The sequence below is a fragment of the Choristoneura fumiferana genome, chromosome 15 (genome assembly GCF_025370935.1).
Source record: "Choristoneura fumiferana chromosome 15, NRCan_CFum_1, whole genome shotgun sequence".
In the NCBI taxonomy this organism is placed as follows: domain Eukaryota; kingdom Metazoa; phylum Arthropoda; class Insecta; order Lepidoptera; family Tortricidae; genus Choristoneura; species Choristoneura fumiferana.
Window position 1 is genome coordinate 3,185,459 of NC_133486.1, and position 24,213 is coordinate 3,209,671.

At 39.9% G+C, this 24,213-nt stretch overlaps 1 protein-coding gene across 1 annotated transcript in view; it reads right to left on the bottom strand.

The window, feature by feature from the left end:
• The window catches only part of Mtmr6 (Myotubularin related protein 6), a 188,535-nt gene that overhangs the window by 21,033 nt on the left and 143,289 nt on the right, over positions 1–24,213 (bottom strand).

Genomic DNA, 24,213 nt, shown 5'->3' on the forward strand with positions numbered 1-24,213 from the left:
GCTGTGCGAGGATAGGTAAATGTTTCTTTTGTTTCTATTGGTTCATGAAAAACAAATTCCTCGCACATCTCTGGTGGAAACGCAGCCTAAAAAATATTTTTTCCTGTTGCCTACCACCAAATATCAAAACTCCGAAAAAGCTATCAATGCACGGAGAATATCTGTTTTATTCGTTACCGAATCCTCTGATGAATGATGATGGATACGGTCACTAAATAACCCCGATCCATTTCCGTACGCAACCGATCTGGCCCGCGGGAATACGCAGCCGAATTTTTTCGCACCACGTATATTAATCAGAGTGAGAGAAAGCATCCAGTATTTTAGAAAATCGAATACCTACTGCGTAAAGAAGCCACAGCAGAGCGTGCAAAAATATCTGATACGCCTAATGGCCCTATTTTATGTACGCTTGTTGCGTCAGATATAGGTCCTGGTCCTTGTACAGGGAAGTGGACAAATCAAGACACTGGACCTGGTAACTGGAGGAGTCAAGATAGCTACACAATATGGACTTGTGAGTAGGAAGATATAATTTACATTAGCATGCTTGTAGAAACGTAGAACAAATCGAATAGAATTATGAACGTAGTTATTACACGATGATTGTTTATAGGTTGTGGATCCGGCATCAGGCACCAATTTTTCTAATTATATGATATATTTTTCGTCTCTTGACTGCCGATTAAAAAACATTGCGTATATATAGATATAGGAAACTGGACGAGTTTCGAGTAAGACAGTTGACGAAATAGTAGCAATACTCAAGAAGATAACATTTTGAGATTTGTACATTGACGACATGGCATGGAATAATTTACCTAATAGCAAAGTTAATAAAGATGTCGAAAAAAGAACGTTGACATATTCGTCCTGTGCCGTTAAATGAATAAATGGCGTAATTCACGCGATTAAAACATAAACATTAACGTATTTTTATACTCCAATGCATGTAAAAGGACGTAATATGTTTGATAAGGGACATAAAAGGCTCCCATTACAATGAAAAACTCATAAAAGAATACGTTCAAACGTAACCATTGTGTTTTATGATAATTATGATAACGGTGCCTTACAATTTATTTTACCCGATGAACAGACATCATCAAATCTGCCACCAAGATCTCTATTATATAATGTGTTAGCCAAGCGGCCAATAGAGACCGATCGAGAAGAATCGCGAAGGCAGCGTCCACAATGACGGACGATTCTTCGCCATGACCACGATCACTCTGTAAAGAGTGTCCGATTTAGAAGAGACGTATGTCTTTTTAGGGTGTGGTACCCAAAGGGTGCCAAAAAGACCCTGTTACCATGACTACAATGTCTATCACAGGGCTGCACTTCTTAACCGTAATTGTCATTCAGCCGAAATTTTCACACACAAATTTAAGTCCGAATTGTACTTTGTCGATTTTGCTTTTTGTAAAAGAGCTACGCAGTCCAAGTTTTTATAACCACTTGTTGAACGTAATCAAGGCAATCTTTGAATATCTTGAGCACATATTGTCTCCAATAGGTTCATTTAATAGCCTATACTCTCTCTTCCTCTCTCCCAAACTCTGTAACGGCCCAGCTGCAAAGCACAGCCAAGACTCCATTTCTGTGGAAGCACACAGTTTCATCATCATATCAGCCATACTACGTCCATCGTTGGACATAGGCCTCGCCCATAAATCTCCAGTAACTTCGGTTGGAAGCGACCTGCATCCACCGTGAACCCGCGGCTTGAACCAGGTCATCCGTCCATCTTGTTGGTGGACGTCCTACGCTGTGCTTGCATATGCGCGGTCTCCATTCGAGAACTTTTCGGCCCCAACGATCTGTATGTTGCTGTATGGGCTCTTCTTGCTGTATGGGCTGTCCATTGTCACTTCAATGAGCTAATTCGCTTGACTTTGTAGTTACGCTTTACTCAAAGTGTTTTAGTCATATATATTCATATCATGCACATGTTATCTATCACGACTAAACTACGGTAACATGAAAACTTAAACAAAGACATAAGTACTTGTTGGCTTATATCAAGTCTCCAAACTTACTCACTCACACACTCACTCACCCACTCACTGTCACTGTGATGTATTAAGTTGTTGGGTTAAGTCAGAGGCGGCAGCGGGAATGGAGACAAAAAGAACTGTTTTTTTTTTACCATTAACACAAAGTTATTAATCGGCCCTTCACTATTTTTATGGAAAATATTTATTATAATATTTATTCGAGTTTAAAGTAATCATTCATGGTTACGTATGGAAGCACCAAAGTCGGGTTGGTGGTCTATGACTTTGCTAGCAAGACATGTGAAAGGGCGTAGGGTCAAAAATTAGCGAAATTAATTACTACAATTGCTACATTGGTATTTGAAATTACAAAAGAAAGTAAGATTCATGGTCTCGCTTTATTTAAAAAAACTCTAGTAGTTGCTGAACAACCCATGTTGTTGTTTAATCAAATGCTAAGCAAATAGCGAGCTGAGCTGCTTGTTTATGCATCAGACAGTTTACTTGTACAGGATAAGGGTGTCTCTCCATACGAGTTACGCTATTGAGCTGAACTTATCCATAAGATTGCTTAGAAAATATGAAAACAAGACAAGAGGATACAGCAACAGCATTGGGTAATATAACCTTAAATAGACCTTCCACTCTCACTGTAGCACTGCACTAGAGCATCATACTTTGGACATATTTTTTGAGATGGATACTGCAATAATCTTTAATGAGCTCCCAATAGAAGTTAAACTATCAGGAACAGATTAAAGTTAAGGGTCTACACCCCGCAGAAAATATGTCTAATATAGTTATATTGGTTTAGTTAACCACAGATAACAAGATCTGTTATCTGTGCAACTAACTGTTAATCATCAAATCTTATCTTATCAGGAGTTTTACATAAACACATATCTTGAACTATTACATGCGAACTGTGATACAGTTTATTTAAAGCCCGACATATTACAGAAGAGAAATCAGAGGCAAGTAATGGATTCAATTACACATCCTGAAGAAGCATAAGTAATCAAACTTTATTAATTTATGAATCCGAGCAGCGCAAAACCGTGAAGTGCTTGATGGAGTTTTAATTCGATTCAAAATATTCCTACAAAGGAGTATGAGAAACTAAATCTGTATCTGTGTATAATCAAAGCTAACATACATGTAAGTAATGTATTCAAATATAATTGTTCTTTGTTATCATTCTATTCAGTCCACGATTTTCGGTTTTCTCTCTGTTATCGCTCTCAACAGAACGTTTTAATGTTAATTAGGTATGTATGTACTTTTAGTCATCGAGGGGATATTCTACATATATAAGACACATAGCAAAATATTATATATTATATATACAGCACTGATATAAAGCAAGCTTTTATCAGTCAAAAGAAGTGTATTAGAGCTCTTTGTGACGTTGCTCCTCTGGAACCATGTCGGCCTCTCTTCAGGAGGCTGTATTTGTTAACTTTGCCCAGCATATACATCCTGGAGACATGTGTTTTTGTCGCTACCTATCCTCAATGGTTCAGAAAACCTATGGCAAATCCAAAACTGAGACCAAGAGATCCTTTGAAAATTCTATTACCGACATGTAAAAGTGCGTTATATTCCAAGAACTGTCATATAATGTCCATAAAAATATTTAATCATTTACCGCAACGTTTGAGACAAACCATTACCCCGATTTTCAAATTTAGACACGAATTGAAAAAATGGTTGACAGAAATGTGTTTTTATTCTATAACGGATTATTTTAACTGTAATACAATTATTTAATTATTATTAATCTCATTTAAATTTAATCTGATCAGTTGACATTTTTATCATAATTATTCACTTAGACATAATAACTAACATTGACATTATTTTTATTTTATATTAAGGTTATAAAACTTTATATTTTGCATGCTATTATAATTAGCTGTGTGTGAACATTTTTTATTGCTTTAAATTTAAGACCTTTATAACCAACACTTATTGCAAATAAATGAATTATGAATTATAAATTATATTCGAGCAATTTTCTATAAATGTGGATGTAGTTAGAAAACAGTATTTACTGAATAATTGTCCCAAGAAATTACTAAATAAGTGATAGACTTGATAGACAACGCACAACCTATCTATGCCACTGCAGCTCGAGACTTGAAACTTAGAACGCATATATCTCGAGTCATAGCGGTGCTACAAGGGATTTTCCGAAACTACCACAAGATAGAGGACTACATTATCTTGTATTCTTCCATGGGAACATAGCCGTCGAAACAAGCTACTCAAAGGTTTGACAAGTACAAGAACATAAACAATTTCTTAGCTTGGTAAACGTTATCCAACGTTAATGAAACCCAGACCGCCTTAGCTATCTACAGTATCTAATCTACCCACGCCCTAGTGTATTATGTACTCAGTAGTCTTAGTATGCGTATATTAAGTGAGCTTCACGCTGAATTACTTATACGTTACACTAAGGGAACCGCCTGAAGGCAACTCTATTAATTAATTACCTCAATGAGTATATAAATTCCGCTCCTACAGCTTAAATTAAACTTTAGATCCCTCCCTCGGCTTACCGCTAAAAGTTTGGACCGTTTTCAGATTTACTGTGAATGAAAACACAGCCCGATATTTTGGTAGGACAAAAAGTGCACTGATTATACATAATATATTCTCTATATATAATTTATCTTGCTTCAATAAACGGATGGTTGTATACTATATAGTATCTTGAAGGTACTCGCGCATTGATATTTACAATTTAATTGTTTTATATATTTTTGCAATTCTCGTTGCATATTTCAATGAGGAAAGATAGAAAATAACCATTTTCTCTGGTGGAAGTCGGGTAAGAGTGTGAATCCTAGTTAATCGAAGGGAGTTATAAATCAGGGCCTTGTGTGAGCCAGATAAAATCAAAAATATGAGAATTCTGACCATAGAACTAGAAGAAATCTTAATTCAATGCTAATAATATGTCGAATTCCAGTTATTCCATAAACGACCAGTAGTGAAAGTAAGCAATAATTTCTTTTTACTACAATATTTATGTCGTAAAATATCTGCAAGACTTCACAAGACAGCTAAATACAAGCCGTCAAAATCCCGGTTTTGTTCGAATTCGAAACAACTAAAATGTAAAGAGGGCGTCTTACAACCGTTTAAGAGACTAACTTCCTTGAAATCGGCACAAAATCCGAGCGCCAAGGGACACCGAGCATTACCGCTTTATTATTCAAAGCATCCGGCTGTCACACGAGAAAATTCAGAAATAATTTACGATTCAAGCGGCATTAGGCATCTTATCGTAAACCGTGAGGGCTAAAAGCCGACCCGGTGTCTCTGACGTAGACAAATGTTTCATTCGCGGGCACTCACTGGCTCCACTCTAAGTTAGAAGATAAATGCTCAGGACTCAGGTATTATAATCCGAAGTCAGAAATTAGAACTTCATGTCACGCCATCCCACTTACGCTTATATTATTTAATGCTGGCACTTCACTTGGTAAATTCACCGAAATATTTGCCTGAACGAAAGAGATGTACTATTACATTTCCAGCATGAGCGATGGAGATATCAATAGCGCTACGCGAATACGCAACGCCAAGTGAAATGCCACCATAAAAGGAGCCAGAGAGATGGTACCATACGAACTTCGAATTTCAAGCTCAGGAGTAGGTAGAACCCCAAGTATTTTTGTGAGTGCGACGACGTTGATATAATTTGCGAAACGTCGGGATTAATTAGTTTTTGACTAAGTAGCTTTAGGGAGCGGTAAGGTTCTCAAGACTAGGTAAAGCTACGCTGATCTTATCTTATGAGATTGAACTGATGATTTGGTTGTAAATAATGACGAATGGGATGCAAAAGTATTCTGAGACCGACCTCCTATTGTAAGCATTTTAAACCTTTGTACATGAAATTAGAAACAGATACACCAAGGAGAAATTATCTCTTAAAGGAATTTCTTCCAAGCACTTTATAAAGTATCAACATGAATTGATTAGCTGAAGTGATCAAAGCGAGAACCAACCAAGCACAATGTTTTTGTAATTCGCGGAACGTGCTTGACAGTTGAAAGCTTGACTGAAACATCTAATAATATTGTTCACATCGACTTGTACTATTAGTAAATTAGTCACAATTGACATTAATCAAGTTACGTACAGTAAATTAATTTTATGGATCTGTCAAAACCGCGTCCTCTCCCGCTTCCTCCACCTCCCACGCTTGCACCACACGCCAGTCAAGGTCGCGGCACAAAGGGAAACGCGATAACGCGCTTATTTCTATTTCCTAACCGTACTGGGCCATTTATTTTAACGACGTTATTAGTTGATGGGCACTTCATGGTTGTAAATTAACGATAAGAATTTTCTTGAGCGATAACAGTACTGTACGATGGAGACGAGTTAAGCACCTATAACATTTTGATTGAACAATTTGGTCCAGAAGTATTCTCACACTCTCCCTCCACTCCAACTTATATAGAATGATCAAAAATAACCCACCATATTTAAGCACTTGGTTTATTGCATTGTTGTGTTTCGGCGTGGAGAGTAAGACAGCCGGTGAAATTACTGGCACTTGAGGTATCCCATCTTAGGCCTCTAGGTTGGCAACGCATCTGTAATCCCCCTGGTGTTGCAGGTGTCTATGGGCGGTGGTAATCTCTTACCATCAGGTGACCGACTTGCTCGTTTGCCATCCAATCGAATAAAAAAAGAAGAAAGAAAAGATTAGTTTAACTGAACAGCCGTATAAAAGCTCATCGAAATTTCAGATTAAAATGTTCATTATTCATTTTATCATAATTATGGACTTATAATTATGGAGATGGGCAAATTTATTCGAATAAGAATATCCAAATTATGTCAATGACGAATAAATTTATCGAGTTATTGTTCTTATCCGAATAAAGTATTCGTGGAATAGTTTGTGTTGATAAAATATATTCGTGTTGTTTATTTGTATGGAATAATCAAAAAGGCCTTCAATATTTTCCGTAAATTTATCCGAATTAAATAACGGCCACTTTTCAAATGAAGAATGATTTATTCGCAGATAAATTATACGAGAATAAAAAAATCGTGAGTTTTGTTTATCCGAATAAGAAATTATTCGGATAAAAACTTATTCGAATTATGTCATCATCGGAGCTGCAGAGGAACGGAGCTAGACAGCGGAGCGGAGCGAGGAAGTAATGCGAGGCGGAGCTGGCGACTGTTTTTCTGTGCGGAGCGGAGCTTCGCCCCTTCCCCGCTCGCGCTCACTTCTTGGCCCCACTTCCCGGTTTTGTATGAATTATTAAGCTATTTACCAACTTCCTGTCCACTGAAGCCGTGTAAGCCGTGGTGGCGGTGGCCTAGTAGTTTGTCTTATCGCCTCTCAGGCAGAGGATCGTGGGCTCAAACCACTGAGTTTTTCGAAATTCATCTGCAAAACATTTGGAATTTACCACGAGCTTTACGGTGAAGGAAAACATAGTGAGGAAGCCTGCACAAACCTGAGAATAAATTTAATGATGATTGTGAAGTTCCCAATCCGCACTGGGCCCGCGTGGGAACTATGGCCCAAGCCCTCTCATTCTGAGAGGAGGCCTGTGCTCAGCAGTGGGACGTATATGGGCTGGGATGATGATGATGTTCATTGAAGAGGACCGGAGATTTATTACAATTCCATTGGCGGCTTGTATCTCACCCACTGCTCCGCTGCCTCGCTCCGCTCCAGTGGGCAGGCAGCCTTACGAAAATGTTACTCCACGCTACTTTTGGAAAGTTCCAATAGGTATATTGAAACTGGATCATAAAAACAAGTGTCACTAACACCATACCTGTCACGGCTAATCACAATAAACTTCCATTATCTCCAAAGGGCTCACTTGGACACTTGATATGGCCGGCGTGGCGTAAAACGTCGAGACGTCGTCTCGAGAGACGTCCCAACCCCAACTAGTCGCGGAAGTATCGATAGTTGCGTTCGCTTACGATATTCGACTCCGACGTCGAACCGTTCGCACTCGCACTTGACAGCTTAATTAAGGTCGCCGATGTACATCTACATTTTGCCTTTTGCCTGCATTTTGTCTTTTTGTACAATTATTCTACGGATTTGTGGTTTTCAATAAAGAAATTGTATCAATATAAAAATGTCTGAAACTAAGTTATTTTACACCGTGTGGGTACGTGTTATTTTTAGATTTCTGTTAACTTTATGTGAGTAGTTCGAACAACTGGCGGGCCTAAACGAACGTCGAACGTCTCGCGCAGTACCCTTAGTGTAAGTTTTCGGTTACAAAATACGTCTCGATCGCGTATTTGTATGGAAACACGAACAGCGCCTCTAGCGGAACGTTTGCGATGTTCGTGTTTCCATACAAATTGAGATTATAACGCGAACGCGATCGAGCGAGACGTATTTTGTAACCGTAAACTTACACTAAGGGTACTGACCTTAAGTCTTGGTGTACCTAATGAATTTCTAGAGGCGGCTGTGTAAATATTGAACTTCTAAAATATCGACAGTCACCCTTGAAGCAGCAGCACTAGTGAAAACAAAGCTCTTTGAAAAATCAACTCTGACCCGTAGAACTAAGGTACCCTTTTGTAGTATAATCGGGTATCAAACATGTAGCAAAAAAAGGCGAGTAACACTTTCAACAGAAGGGATGGGATATTGGACCTTCTTTGAGGATAACGGTTTTTAGTTCGTGCTTATTTTCCCGCGGGAAGAGGCCATCAACATTGAATTGCCAATCGGTGCGGATTCATGTAGGGACCGCATTTAATAGGACTATATTTGGGGGTTCCCAAACTTGTTCAGTTTGCGGTGCTCCTTAATTAGATTGTTCAACAAAGGTGGAAAAAGCAACACGAGGGTATTTTGACACCATGCATAGCGAGATTATTATCTTCTTTACTGAATACAAACTACTTAAGTAATAATAAATTAATAATAGGAATAAAAAATGACACGCGACCTAAAAACGCGAGGCGCCTTTATGGCTAGAAAGCCATATAAGTTCATATTTGGTTTCTCATATCAGTCTGTATAATGTGCAGACAGAGTTTATTGCTCAAAAAATGAGTTATCAATCACTAGCACAAAGATTGAGCCTCAAAACGGAATGTTATTTCGCTGGTGAAAATTCAATTCAGTAGCTAAATAGCAGCCTAAACACTGACGACGTCTGTTATTAAACGAGATAGAACGATTACGAGTACTCCACCTGAGTTCTAAGAAGCAAACCGACACATAGAATTCACAAACCATTATAAATTTAAGCTACGGCATCTACATTCTGTTCTCTCTACTCCATCTGTAAAACAAAACGCATTTTCTTTCATTCTTGAACTCGTAATTAACGGATACCATACAAGCTAGGGGTGTAACTGCAGGGCTACTACTAAACTCGAAACTGGAAGTTCGTGTCGTGCGGTCCCTCTGACACTTATACTATTTAATAGTCGAGTCGAGTTTCGAGTTTCGTAGTAGCCCTGCTGAACTGGGATGTATCCTGCTTCAGGGTCCACACTAACTGCACAGCTTTAATTTTACATGACGGACCAGTGACCAGCGACAGCGTGAAAAGAGTAATTTAGATAGCCTCTGGCGTATGAAAGCTGAGCCTAATAATTGGCTGGGATAAGGATGCTAGTTTGTTAAGCTACGAAGCATTGTAGCTTTGCATTGTAGCGTCGTATGTTACAGAACTGTTTCTAGCTAACATTTTTATTTTAATTATTCACGATATTTACACTAGATATATTTGTTATGGAATCTAGACACCGTGATTATCTTATACTTTGGAATCCAGTGATTTCTTTGTGAAATATGTAAAAATCCGGGTGCGTGAAGTGCTATAGTGAGTGTTTTGTGTTAAGATTGACTGTTCATTGACAACTAGTGCAATGGTAGTGACAGTGCAAGCAGTCGACGCGTAAGAATGAGGGTAGAGTAAGCATGGTCTACGCATGATTACCCTTTTTGGAATTCCGGAAACAAATGGTTCGTCAGCTTGTGAAACAAATTACAATGAAGGAAGCCACTTCAGCTTCGTGTTGTTTATAATATATAGGTAAGTATATGCACTGACTATACAATGTATTTAAATTGACAACATTTATCTTATTTCGAAAGTCAATTGAATGTTGCATCAATTCGAATACATTGCACACACAAATGAAAATGCGAGGCTTAAGTTATTTATTTTACGTCAAGTTTATCGAGTACGAGAGTGCGGTAATTCCGTGAGCACGTGCGGTTGGAGAGCACCCTTTCGTCGCCGTCACTCGAGCACGTACGGAACTACGGACTGAGTGCTTTGCAAAGGTCAACTGTTCGTAAAACCTTCTGTGGAATTAGCAGGATGCACGGAGCTCCAGAGAACTATAGCGGATTAGTTTCGGTTTACTTGCTTATTTATCTCTGGAACATTGGCAAATTTAACCTCTTCGCCGCCACAAAACAAGCGAAATGACGTGCTCTGTCTGTACGCCACAAAAAATCCAGTGACAAATCGACTTGCTTTTTAATTCCATTGCAGTAGGTTTAATTTAGTCAGTGCAGTAGGTCATCATGTATATGTCGGCGGCCGATCGTAAAATCGGCCAGATTACGAAATTCCTAGGCACATCATGAAATGGCGGCATTTCATGATATGCCTAAGAGTTGGCCAGGCATATCACGATGTGCCTGAGAAACAATACGGCAGATCGATTAGAGCAGCGCATTCGTCGATATTCCTAGTTATTTCGTGTAATAATGACAATGAATGTATCGACGTTTCATCTGATAATAGTTGCGATGGTATTAATAATACATTAGACTGGGTAGTTGCGATTTCGGGATCTCGGGATTTCGGGCACGCACGCACGCACACACACAGACGTAGGGATGCACGCACGCACGCGATTGATTGGTGATGACGATGAGCACAGAAATAATAATAGGTAAAAGTAATAACTTGCAACTTACGAAGTAGCTTCTAAAACTCTTCGCTTCTCGTTTATAGTCGACGCTGGGACAACTGCCTAAGTCCTGCTTTTCACGAACGAAACAATCCTTCAATTATTTCAAAAATATGCAGCCACGAAACATAAGAAAGTATTATAAAGGACGCGGGAAGCCTCTCGATTTCCCACTTTTCCAGGTATTGTTCGGCAGGTGTTTTATAACGCAGCCAATTTCATCAGAATAAATTCATAAGAATTACTTATTTCGGCTCCCATAAAAGCTTACTTATTGGTATTCTGTAGGTAGGGTACCCCTCGACTCTGTCGTTCACGTGATATAAGCACGGCGCGAAAGCCTGATCTTGTATCTCAGTCTTACATATTACGTATTGTGTGTAAGAGAAAGATACAGAACGTTGTTTTCGCTAGCTGTTACTCGCGGTGTCTTATAGCTCTGTCCTTGGAAGCAGTAGATATCTTCAAGGATACCTACATAGTATAATTCAGAGCAGTTTATCACAACCTGCAAACGTGAAGCAGTACAAATGTAAAATATTAAAAAAGCTCCTAATTTCATCATGTTTCAATAGGAATAGGTCAATAAAGTTATTTTGATTATCGAAATAGGGACCATATTATATAGGATGTATATAATGGCTTCATCTGACAAATTTGATTAAAGTAAAATGTAGCAAGGCTCGGTTCGTAGCAATTACGGGATATTGGCTATCAGAACGGGATAAATGAAGGCACAAAAAGGGAGATTTTCAAGTGGTTTTGTGTCACGTTTAGTTTAAACCGGGATCCCTGTTTTTTTTTGTGTCCAGGCACCGCTTGTCGACAACCTAACTTTGGTAATATTTAGATAATAGATCGCTTTATAATATAACACTAATGTGAAGTTTTGGATCAACACAAATAGCTTTCGGTTTTTAGCAAAATAGGTCGGAAGGCCTTACTTGCATTTAGCCTTGGCATTCAAAACGTCAATTGCATTCAAAAATTTATAATGCCATGGTTACATAATTGTCTTAGTTTCAGGAAGACTTAAGGGGCGGTCACACCGCTGCTTAAAAAACGGTGACGGTACGGAATCGCAGTGACGTGCCGTAAACGTCACGACTTTTGGAAGAGAGCGTAAAGTTCCTGACGTTTATGGCACGTCACTGCGATTCCGCACCGTTTGCGTATTTTAAGCAGCGGTGTGGAGAGCATGCAATAAAAACGGTGCGCATACGAACGATGCGTCACTGTGTTCCGTACCGTCACCGTTTTTTTAAGTAGCGGTGTGGCCGCGCTCCTTTACTTTGTAAAACGTCTAGATAATGAAATGCACAAGTAGGCAGAATTACTCAATCATAGTCAAAATACCACCAACGGGACTTATCACGCTAACAGACGTACGAGTAACATCATCACATCATCCCAGCCTACATACGTCCCACTGCAAGGCACAGGCCTCCCCTCAGAATGAGAGGGCTTGGGCAGTAGTTCCCATCCCACGCGGGCCCAGTGCGGATTGGAAACTTCACACACACACCATTGAATTGCTTCGCAGGCTTGTGCAGGTTTCCTCACGATGTTTACCTTCACCGTAAAGCTCGTGTTAAATTTCAAATGTAATTCCGCACATGAATTTCGAAAAACTCAGAGGTGCGAGCCGGGGTTTGAACCCACGATCCACGAGTAACATGGGGTGACAAATAAAAATCACCAAGTACGGGTAGTTCGTGATACGAGTGCCGGTACTATTAGTGATCAAGTGTGGGTAGTTCGAAGGACTCGCGCTGCTAGGCAGACTTGACACCCCACACTTCAGTCTACTCGTGACCACGGCCACTGCAATGTTGCCGAAACGTCGAGGTAAATATTACTCGTGTGTGTTAGCGTGATAAGTCCCGTTGGTGGTATTTTGACTATGAGTGAAAATCACGAAAGTTTAAAACGTTCTAGAATTACTCAATTGTGTCAAGACCTTAGTCTTGATTGTATTAAATAGATTTACAAGACCAGATTAGACAATTGTGGCGTTATCTGGGAAAAGGTACCTTGTTGTCGGTATTGAGTTATTGATATCCCATAATCTACATACATTTAGCTATCGAACCATGTAAGAAACATGCATGTAGTTTAATAGATATTTTTTAAAAAAATGTTGAAACTCAAAAGCCAGAAAAGGTGATTATAAGAAAATTGAATTCAAACTTATACACCCAATAAAAGTATGTTATTGTTGGAAGTTACATAGATGACATGCTATTTAAGGAGTAGATTGTACGGGCTTTCAGGTTTCAAGAACAATTTTGTAATTGGACAACGGTTTTCCTATAGTTTACCTTGCCAAAGTGCATAAAGTAAAAAAAAAAAGGTTAATGGATTTTTTATTTTTTTTTTATTTATAGTATATTTCCATTGGATTTTATCGAAGGAAAAAATATTATGCGTAATGGACACTAAATAAGAACTACTCATTTTGAATTAACGTTGTTTATTATATAAAAAAAATACTTTAACAAAAATAACTTTGTTGTTTACAAATGTAATTAAACAGTCAAAATCAACAAACTTTTATATTTAGTACGCTAAAACATAGCCAAATGAGACCAAATTAACTCAACAAATCTTAAAAAACTAGTTTTTTCAGTCTCAAAATTCAAGTAAAGTTTAGTAAAAAGTTGGTACAAATCACTATATATTTTCTAAAAGGTACCTTATCGTCGGTGGTAAAATATTTAGTGATTATGAAGTGATATCATTTGAAAACGACTAATAACTTACGATTAATTTTAATAGTCTTAATTTAAGAACACTGTAGTATTAAAACTCTTACCAAAAACCTATAATTTTGTCTCAACACACTAAATGATTAACGTATTTGAAAAGGTACCTTATTGTCGGACGTAAATGTTTAGTGACATAGTTAAGAATAAGATCTAAAAAAATGCTTTTGATTTGTAGTTGTAACTATTAATCGTTATTATTATTACTATAAATCAACCTCTAAAGACCAGCAGGTGGTAGGACCTTGTGCAAGGTCCGCCGGATTGCTACCACCATCTTGTTCGCTAATCCTGCCGTGAATAGCAGTGCTTGCATTGTTGTGTTTCGGCGTGGAGAGTAAGACAGCCGGTGAAATTACTGGCATTTGAGGTATCCCATCTTAGGCCTCTAGGTTGGCAACGCATCTGCAATCCCCCTGGTGTTGCAGGTGTCTAAGGGCGGTGGTAATCTCTTACCATCAGGTGACCCACTTGCTCGTTTGCCATCCAGTCGAATAAAAAAAGACAAATTGGCGTAAATCGTCAATAAGGGCCTTATCACACTAGCGATTCGCGGGAGAGTTGAAAGCGAGGCAAGCGAGGCGCTGCGAGCGTATAACGATTTCGCCGCAAGCGCGCAACGATGTCGCTGCTGCGAGCGCATGGCGAGTTCGCTGCTTTAGCGCCAAAAACGCCATATTGTAGACTTTCGTATAATAAATAGGGCGTCTTCGGCGCTAACGCAGCGAACTCGCAGCGACATCGTTGCGCGCTCGCGGCGATATCGTTTCATGCTCGCGGTGAAATCGTTACGCGCTCGAAGCGAACTCGCTGCGCGCTCACCTCGCTTTCAACTCGCCCGCAAATCGCTAGTGTAATAAGGGCCTAACTGGCTACCGCTTAAGGGTGGCCAGTTATTGATGATTTACCTTACTCTAATTAAACGCATTTTATGATGATTCTTGACGTTTTTTACGCGCCGACAAGCACCGCAATGGGCCCGCGTGGGAACTAATTCCCAAGCTCTCTCATTCTGAGGAGAGGCCTGTGCCCAGCAGTGGGACTTATAGGCTAGGATGATGATGATGATGATGACGCGCCGACAAAGTACCGACGTCCGACACGTCTTCCAAACCGATACCGAGCGCACAGAAAGCATTCAAGAGCGGCACCGACAATAAGGTACCTTTCTTACTAAACTTTAAGGGATGTTTTAACTCATAAAAAATCGATTTAAAAACTTGTGTCTCTGTCAAATTAAAATTTAGACCCTGCTTATTAATATAGAGTAAAAAAAGAAAAAATGATTTTTTTCGACATTTTACTTCAAGCGCGATTATCTCGGAAACTAGAACCGACGACAAGGTACCTTTTACCAGATAACGCCACAATTTACCTACTAAAACATTATGATATTAAGTCGTTTTACAGCCAAGCCATTCCGTTTACTAACGCTTATAGCAATGGGGGCGTTTTACAGACCAGACATTTTGCTACCCAGACAATAATACAACTTTACTAGGGTGCTCTGCTCGCGAGGCATGGCTAAATGCAAGTAAGGCCTTCGGTACCGAACCCATTTAAATCCTAAATTAAGTGTACCATTTGACATAGCACCGAGTAGGTAATGAAATTCTTTACTGAAACAGCACTAAATGAGTGGGTTTTTAAAATACCACTACGCTGCGTCACAGAAGAACTTGGCCTACTTTTCTACCTTTATACGTAAGGTTTTTATTGTGTGCAGCGAGAGCCAATGATGTGAACGAACCTATGAAGAAGATCTTCCGAAAACGTCGAAACTAGTCAGACCGTTCCTGACTAAAGCCCCATTTAGACCATGCAACAACTGGCATGCAAGTTGCATTTTACAACATCGCAGACTATTGTATTGTGGGACAATGAATTCAGATGATCAAACAAATACCGTAATGTTGTGAAACTTGCATGCAAGTTCTCGCATTGTGTAGTACGTGTTTTTCAATCTGTGGATCGCGACCCCTCGGGGGCACGGGGATGCCCATTTAAGCAGCGTTTCCACCAGAGATGTGCGAGGATGTGTTGCGAGGAATGTTTTTCATTAACCAATAGAAACGCTTCATTTACCTCGCCTCGCTCCGCTCATCTGTTTCCACCAGAGATGTGCTGTGCGAGGATGTGTAAATGAAGCGTTGCTATTGGTTAATGAAAAACACATCCTCGCACATGGAAACGCTGCTTAAGGGTGTCGCGGTATCTTTAAAATGTCACCGTTATGTTGTGTACTCAATGTATAACTATGTTGTGTCACACGAGATGGACGGATGACCTGGTTAAAGTCGCGGGTCCACGGTGGATGCAAGCCGCTACCAACCGAGGCGACTGGAGGTCTATGGGGGAGGCCTATGTCCAACAGTGGACGTCCTACGGCTGATATGATGATGATGATGACTCAATGTTTTGTATTATCGACATAAGATACAAATAATTGTAAGTGGAGGTAGGTAGGTAAAAAATGTTACATTATTTATTGTCAAGTAGATTGTACCCGCGGCTTCGCATGCGTACCTGGGGGGCTGCTGCAAAATTCGAAAATCGAAGTTCGTATCGTACCGTCCCTCTCACTCTCGTATTAAATATTATAAGCATCAGCGGGACGGCAAGATACGAACTTCGAATTTTGCACTTCGTGTCGTAAGGTCTGGGTGGGTCATTATTCGAGCGTTTATTTTATTTGATTTATGTCAAATGGCATCAAATTTTACAGCCCATTTATCTGAGCCATTTATAAAATAAAAATTGTAACCACTAAAACGCCGCGGTTGAAACGCTCGTATAATGAGCTCCACCCATTGATTAATTTTACGTATTATACATACATACACGGCAACTAGATAACCCCTGTTTCACCATCCATTGATTAAATTTATTTGACGGATAACTGTGATGCCGTCTCTGTTTGTTTTGTTGGAATAGACGTAGTTTATCCGTCAAATATATTTAATCAATGGATGGTGAAACAGGGGATTAAATCTAGTTGCCGTGTATTAATTACGTAGTAGCGGAACCCTACACTGTGCGTGGCCCGACACGCACTCAGCTGGTTCTTATTATATCATAATACAGTGCTCAGGCTGTATCTTCGTAACTCCGAAACCCTTCCGAGCTGAAAACAATATCAATGGGTGAAAGCGAGTAAATATTAAACAAAAATATCTCTGACATAAAAGGGATGTTTTGAAGAATTCGCCGAATTTATTGGGAATTTGATGACTGTTTTGTATCCGTCTTTGGTTAAGTAAGGAATAAAATGTTTCTGATAAAATATATGCAATATATAGGAATTCGTTTTGATGCAGGGTTGACGAGGATAGTGAGTAAATTGATATGGGGCAGCCAGAGCAAGTACCTCATGATGTGAATTTAAGATCGGGCCCATACCTAACGTAGACGAGGGCTCTAATGGTTTACGCGTGCGAAGCTGCGGGTAAACACTTGTTAAGTACCTACCTACCTACATAAACATTCAATTTCCGAAGAAGCTAACAGTTTCTTACCGCAGAGCGGTTTTAGTTACCAGGATTCTGCTCGAGGTACTGGCAATATTTGTTCCCCTAAATAAACGCAATCATAACAAGAGGCTTTGATATAACCGAATCCGCTTTATCGAATTTCATAGTTGGTTTAATAACGCGATATTTTGAACGATGTTCCTATCTTACGTGATACATGTGTATTTAGAAGTATACCTGAGTATAAGAGTCCTTATGTAGTGTAAGTTTTTCGTCCCAACAAGCCTCGAATTCGTTCGCATCCGATTTCTTTATTTACATTATTCATTCTGTTACTGTTGTAGAGTTCGTTAGGCGAGTTGAGTGCAGTAACTTGAGTCTTAGCGCAGTGAGCTAAACATACGGCCAGCTAACTAAACGACGATTATTTTAGATTAAAACTTAAGGTTCAAATCAATTATGTTGCACACGAAACATAATTGAACACATTTAAACATAATATTCTGTACAGTAAGGCCGCTAGAACTAGACGCTAGCGGGCAGCGGCGCGGCAAGCGTTCGCTCTGTGCTTAGTGACAGGACAGAGACAGGGGGCCTACCATGATCTTTTCATAAACGATCCAAACGCAGAGCAGTTCAATTTAGGCACCTAAACTGAATCGTCGAAATTGGTACCAGACCACGACGTTTATTTCACAGAGCTGAGTCTCAATGGTTTACAAGTGAATGAAAGACCGATATTGTCTCTGGTCCGAAACTGAAACGCTTAGTCGTGAAAGGGATGCCGCTATATGTAAACCAAATATTGTATACTAAAACCTCTTTATTTTGGAAAACCATAATCTATGTCATTCCGTGTTCTTAGCAACCGTTGTGTTGTTGATTACAAATCAAATGTTTAAGCTGTCACTAATCCACGAGTCTTTTTTCTCACTGAAAATTTAGTTTTATCAATGAGGAGTTAAGAAGCACAATGTCAATTTGAATAAAAGTTTAAAAGTTCTTGAAATTTAAAAATATTCCAAGTAAAACACTTAAAATTCCAAAAGAATTGACAGAATGAGTAACTTATACTGAATCGCTAAATTTGACACTGAAGCTATTCAATTCTCATTCAAGTTACGCGTCATGGTACGAAAACCGCTTGAAGTGAGTTAATGAAAATGTCTATCGCTGTCGCTGAACCGTGCTTGAACTGAATCGCAAAAGTAACGTCGTGGTACGAAATAGCGATGCAGTTCAGTTTAGAGCCTAAACTGAATCGTATTAAGAGAGCGTGGTAGGCCCCCAGGTGTCCACTGTCAACTGTGCTGTGCGTGCGGTGCACATCCGGCTCGGCGGCGCGATCAACAGAGAACACGCTCGCGGCTCCGCTACCCGCGGGCATGCAGACCACACCCTAATAAATGTTATTTGTTATATAAAAGTGAGAAATAAAGAAATTTTTAACAAAAAAGTAAAACCGAGTCAAAAAAAATAACAAAAATGGAACCGACTACATAACTCTTGAAAATATTTTTCTAGGCAATCAAATATTATTAGAAAAACACAAAATATTGTTAAAAAACATGTGTTGTGTTGTTGTGTTATTGTTTTAAATATTGTTATATTACTTTTTCACTTCTAGCATCAGACAATTGAGGAACGAGCAAGAGTCTAATAAATAAACCCTTTATGTTCGCCTTTGTACATCTTATTATCCGGTGTTCTGTTATTTTCATGTGTTTTTATGTAAAATAAAGAGTTTTACAATACAATACAATAAAAATGTCATGGGACACGACACCAATTGACCTAGTGTAGTGTCAAACTAAGCAAAGCTTGTACTATGGAATATGGATACTATAGGTAAGCAAAAGATAAACATTCTTATATAGATAGATATATACATACTTACTTAAATACATATTGAACATCCAAGACCCGACTTTCATACAAATATCTGCACCGGCCGGGAATCGAACCCGGGACCTCAAACTTCGTAGTCAGGTTCTCTAACCACTTGGCCATCCGGTCGTCTAAATCAAATAGTTAAACTAATCCATCCATACTTCCATACTAATATTATAAATGCGAAAGTGTGTGTGTGCGTTTGTGTGTATGTTTCTCCGTCTTTCACGCCGTAACGGAGCGACGAATCGACGTGATTTTTGGCATAGAGATAGTTTATGGGCCCGAGAGTGACATAGGCTCCTTTTTATCCCGGAAAATGCACAGTTCCCAAGGGAACAGCGCGCGATAACCGAAAACCACGCGGGCGAAGCCGCAGGCAAAAGCTAGTCTAGAATAAACAAGTATAGTATAAACCCACTCGCCAAAATTAAAACGTATATATTTCGTTAAGTTTCCCACCGTTTTACTGTATACAAATATACTATATCTAGCTCCGTACTGGCTCTGTATAAGCCGAGACGGAAACCTACTACATACATACACCACATCAATTGCAGGGGATTATTGGCCCCGTTCAATATGTTATCCGTCGAGTACAGTCAGCAGCAGAAGTGGATGAGCGGTGGCGGTGCTCAAAATGATCTACAGATGACTATTGCCAAGGTGGAGAGTGTTTAGATCATTGCTTTTGACTGTAAGACGGTCAGCATCAAAAGTAGCTGCATACTTTTGTACTTTGTCGTTTTACAGCAAATGTGCTAATACGAGATAGTAAAAAAGTGATTCGCTGTACAGTCAGCCATCAGATATTTCAGAGCGGCCAAGGTGGTCAAAAATATCGGCACATGCACTCTATTCAGGTATTAGAGTTCATGTTTCGATATTTTTGATCACCTTGGCCGCTCCGAAATATCTGATGGCGACTGTACAACATAACTAGTTGAAGATCGAGACTTTGCTGAAATTATCGTATTATACAGAGGTCAATGATGTCCAGTCGATTAGAAATTATTAGAAACCAGTAACTAAAATAAAAGCAAAAATATTAAGGTTTTTTTTTTAATGACAACCCTAATTGAATCTACGTAATGGTTACGTTTTGATGTTGTTACGGTCCCTCGCCCCTTACAGGTACATCCTATATATTTCTTCAAGCGTATCTTGCGAGCAACGGAATAAACAAATAAGCAACATCAATTTAAATATCCATGTATTAGTAAAGACTGTAGATTTATAATTACTTCTACTTTTTCTTTTTTGCTGCGGGGGGAGGGGGTTTTTTTGCGCCACCTTTAACACCTTTGGAGAAGTCTTCACTTGCTCGCAGCAAGGGTGCGATGCGTTGGTCAGCCAGAGCCAACAGTTGGGAGCGACGGCTGCTAAGACAATCAAATGTCTTGTTGAGGCATGCCTCGAGCGAGTCGGCAGCTCGCACCAGTGCAGCAGATGCCTTTGTCGCCTCCAGAGGAGCGTAAGTTCCTCCTTCACCAAATAGTTTAATAACTGAGGCAAACCGAACATTTGACACACGAGCCGCTTGTATCCGTTGCTCTGCCAACTTCTTATATCCCGCAATTACTTCATCCAGGGATATTTCGAAGAGATTACGGTGTTTAATCAAACGGGGAGCGTAGCTAGACATGTGCAGTCTCTTTATTTCAGGATCAAGAGGCTCTCGACCTAGAATTTCATCCATACTCGCTTGTAATCTGTCAATCCAGTTGCAGAACGGATAGAGAGCTGGTGAGTCTAGTGACTGGAACTCTGAAGCTTCCACTGGCATGAATTCGACGAGCTCCCGGATTGCATCAAGGTGTGAATTGAGTCTAGCTTCGTGGTGACGCAGCTCGAGGAAGCGCGTTTCTCGAGCAGCCTTAACTCGCTCTGCTCTTATACTGTGAGACATCATCTTCATGGAGTATCTTATATTAATACCTGAATTTTTTTCGTCTGCCCAAGCCCGAGCCTGGCGTTTAAGCTCATCAGGTACTAAATATACATTACTTTCAAAAGATTCCAGAAAACCATTCTTCCAATTTTGTAATGCCAAACCCTGGAGCTCCGATTGCAATATGATACGAGGTAGAGGTGAAGTAGACAAGCTTAAATATCTTTTTTGCAGTAGGAGTAGTACTTCCCAGAGGCTCAGGGCTTTCTGGTGGTGGCTGGGCGTGGGCTCTCGGATGCCGCTCGAGGAAACAATCAAACTCAGCAAGCAAAATGTTAGCCATGGTTGCTGGTAAATTCATAAATTCCTCTATTCGACTTATTTCGGCCTCACTGTGGCGAAGATATAACTCAGCTGTTTTATCGAGCAAAACTATTAGGGCGTCGTAGAGCTGCTGTAGTTTCTCAACATCAGCGCAGCAACGTAATTGTTCTAATGCAATGTTGAATTGTATCTCGTTAGCAAGTTCTATGGAGTCATTACTGGTAATGAGGTCTTCGACAGCTGACATCGTCAGTTTCTGCGCAAGGGCCGAGCGCATTATATGAGCATCCCAGAGATGCCCCGCATTGTGTAATATAGTGTACGTACTGCGAAGGTGATCCCTAAGTTGATCAAGCTTTTTTCATGCTCAATGCATCGTTAAACGTTATCTCGAGCAAATTTTTCGAACTGGGTATTTTGCCATTGACGCAACTGGAGAGCCGACGCAAGGTACGTTCAATCATTTCGCCAATTTCGGTAGGCTCGTCGTCCGCATATTCTGATTCTTGGTGACCACCTTTACCGAGATCTTCGCGTAGATCTGTCAACTTGCCTGAGAATCCAGTGAAAACTTTGCGCACCGCATTTCTATATGCTTCCACTAATAGAGCAACGCATTCGTCAAATTCGATCACTCCTCCTAAGATATTTTTTAACGACGCTGATGACGAGCTACGTTTTTTGTGTGAATCCACAGCGCTTTGTGATCGCTGTTTCGAGGCTATTGTGCTGAGCGACGGCAGTTGAGCGCTGCGACTCCGATAGGTCAGCTGGACTCCCAGACAGAGTTGGTTTATAGAAGATTTCGCGCGTATCACGCTTTCATCGGCCTGCGCACGCAATTGCGCCACTAATTCAGCGTACGCTCTAGAATTACTGAGCAACTGTTGGTTGGCTTCATAGCTGCGCTCGTCAAAGTCGTGCAACAAGTCCTTAGGGGTTTGATTGCCGACGGCTATAAGTAGCTGAAAGTGGCCCCTGAGGACCTCACGCAAGCCGTCGGCGCGTTCCCTTTCCAACGCTAACGCCTCTCGCTTAAATTTGTCCATATCTTCAACACGCTGGGAGTACAGTTTGCTGATAATTTTAGTGGCATCGTTGCGAGCTTCAGCCGTGAGAGGACCTTCGCTATTGTAGTTGCAGTCTTCCACGGCACAATTCATATCTGTTTGGTTTTGTTGGATGTAACTTTGGAGATTCTCTGCAAGGGTGCGTATTTTGGCGTCTACATCGTCGTTGAGTTTAGAGGCAGCTTTTTTGAGATCCTGGAGGATTATTTGGTGATCTAGCTCGCGTTTCTTAAGGTAGTTGGCGAGGATGGGTCCTCCACGGCGAGGCTCCCAGACGTCAGGCAAGGCGGCGACGGCGGCGTTGTCTTCCGTACACCCTGCCAACGCCACCAGCTTAGGGATCTCAGCACTACTACGCTCGCACGGACAACTAAGAGCTGAATTTGACAAATGGTTAAATTGATTACTTTCCATTATAATAAAATAATCTTGTACAAAATCGAATAAACATGTCAACATGAAGCTGTCACATCCAAAGTGACATTTTACGCAATAAGGGAAAATGAGGCCGCCATTCTGGAGCATAAGTAAAAAGGTAGCATCGCATGGAATTAAATATTTTTTAACAGATTGTACCTACATTTAGTTAATAAAATAAAAAATGATTTTATTTTAAAATATACAGTGCTTGACAAGAATTACCAGGGTCCCCGCACTAGGCTTCGCCTGTAACGCGGGGAACCAGTTAAAATTAAGATAATTAATTTTGGTTAAAACAGGCTTAATTAGGATACAAAACCTGAGTTTAGCTGTAAAACTAACTTAAAACAAAGGAATCACAATAAGGTAGTTAAATCACATAAATATAGAAAGGTAACAAAGTTTTGCGGTTGTGGTTGCATCTAAAATTGCTTCAGTGTCATCGTAACTCGTAAGTTTTCTTTTTGCCTCGTTTGAGGTACAGCCTTTTAGATTACAATAGTACTCAAATGTTACTCAAATGCAAATGGCTTGAATTACATCAATTAGGGTCTGATTGCCTTGACTGCGTAACGGGCAATTAGCTTTGATCTCGACAATTTCCTACACGGAACACTCAAAGACAAACAGTTTACGCTTATTTTAAGGAAACATTTGTTGATTGTAAATAAAACCAAACTGTATAAAACCTCTGCTTTACCCAGTTTGGTATTATTTAACAAAAATCACATTGTAGTTAGAATGCCGCCGTGTGTAACACAGCCTTTAAGGTAATGGTATGGTAACCGTGTATAATATATCTAACTCTTTTTGGTAAAATTGCTAATCGATCTAGAGGAAATTCGGCAAAAATTTAAGAATGACGATTGTAGGATTCGTAGTATAAGGATTCGCATTAGTAAACAGAAAATAATATAAACTAAGTAGTAAGTAGTCACATTACCTACCTTTATTAGTTACCTAACACTAAAGCGCATGAAAATCTTCGTCAGAACACCGAAGGCAAACTTTTAATGACTAAAAGCTACCGGAACTGTCCAAACTGTGTAGATTACTAACGGAGTTACCTTTGCTCTAGTTGCTTGAGATTTTGACTTAATTCTGACTTATCCGGTGTAAGTCGAGGAGTAGGTAACTTCGCCGAGGCTTAAACTTATAGCGAGTTAGCAAAAGTTTTACAGCTCCCCCGCCGCGGCTGCCTGCGTAAGCAGGAAGAGTCCGACAGTGAATAGTAGAAAACAGACAAGGTCCCGCACTGAGTGTTCCGTTAAAATTTTAAAGCAAGAGAAAAAAAAACGTAGCTTTTTCGTTTTGACGTATTTCAAATTGGCTTTTTTCAGATTGGACGTATAAATTCGAGTTGTCTAAGTATTTTCTCCATTTGTACTCAATGACAGTAAATCGCTCGATGAGAATGCCATAGTA